Genomic DNA, 1694 nt, shown 5'->3' on the forward strand with positions numbered 1-1694 from the left:
TATATGCATTTTACTTCTATTCAAACGATTGATGAAATTACCAGTTCAGAACTACTAATTTAAATTAAACATAAGTCAGGATGGAGAAATTCTCTATGAAAAAACTTCTGACTTTATAATGAGTCTAGGACCTGCTTTTAGGACCAATTAGTAGGCATTTTCTTGATTCATCTGACTTTTTAATTAGTAACCAAAGTTTAGAATTAGATAAATATTTCTTTTAAAATAGCAATGAATTACTTCTGAACATTAATATTGCCCATAACTCATTGCTTTGAGAAAGTACTACTAGATATAATAACAATTACAAGATAATGACTTTAGGTTATAAAAATAAAACTAATAAAAAAAGAAAGAGGAATTTTCTTGTATGGTTGTTCTAGTTTAACATTATATATAGACCTTTAAATGAATTATTAATTTCTCGTAATATAAAAGTTTATCTTGGATTTTTACAATTATATACCCACTACAAAATAATCTTGATCAAACTCTTTATTTTCTTTATCATTACATTTTTAGGACACTTGAAATTTTTTCATTTCTTGAAACATACTTAACCATTTTATATTTTAATTTTTACATTTCATTATTGTAGCTCAGTTATAAAACAAACTATTAAGTATCATTGAGTAAGAATAAATAATGTAATTTCACATGAGTATATTCTCTTGTACATAAGCTCAATGTTTATAATTAGCTACTTTTATTTAAACATATTTATATACCAAACTATTGGTAACTGAAAACAGTTTCAGATGTGCTTCTTGAACATAATTATAGTTTTTCATTCACTGCAGATTCACTGGTCATTGTACAGAAAGTTTAAAAATCTTCAATCCAGCGTTTGAATCAGTGAAGTTTTTCAAAACATTTCAGTGTAACTATTTCAAAAGAACTTTTACTACAATGTTTTAACATAAACATTCTGTAATATAAGCTCTCACCAAAAATGTTTTATTCCTTCTTGAACATATTAAATACATTTGCTACTATATACATTTTCATATACTTTATGGCAGAGCTTGAAGAAGATCATCAGAGGAAAAATCTCCATACTGTCGAATTGTTAAAATAATTTTAAAATCTTTTAATTTTTAAAAACCTAACTAGGCATGCACACATAGGTATAAAAAAAATGGCAATAATGAAAATATTTTATTATAAAAGTTTCCACTTAAAAGTACAACGAAAAACTCTTACAGTGCAGGACTCATGTATAAAAGTCCTAGTTGAAAGGTTTTGAGAAGATCTTTTATTTGAAATTTTCTAACAACTTGTGTTTTCAAAAGGACTATTACTCTAAAAATGCTGGCCTAAAATGTTTATGTAAGAACTTTATCATAAAAGTCTAACAAAAAAACTGTTCTTTTAATGAACCGTTTCAAAAAAGTTCCAAACAAAAAGTATAATCAGAGGAAGAACTTTTTCAGAATAAAAGTGCACAGTTATTTGCACTTCTGCATCCCCAACATAAACAAAAATATTAAATCTGTTAATTATCCACATTACTGATAGTTCACACTATATTGTGGCTAAAAGTTTATAACTTTAAACAAAATATTGGGAATGATGTATGTAGTTAAACAGATATTAGGTACTATAAGAATCTTTTTTATTTTCAGTGACAATTATTATTATTATTATTATTACTCACTTTATATAAAATAAGAAGTGTTTGAAAAAAAAAAATA

This window comes from Halyomorpha halys, unplaced genomic scaffold (assembly GCF_000696795.3).
Source record: "Halyomorpha halys isolate HHAL.00 unplaced genomic scaffold, Hhal_1.1 Scaffold339.1, whole genome shotgun sequence".
NCBI lineage: Eukaryota > Metazoa > Arthropoda > Insecta > Hemiptera > Pentatomidae > Halyomorpha > Halyomorpha halys.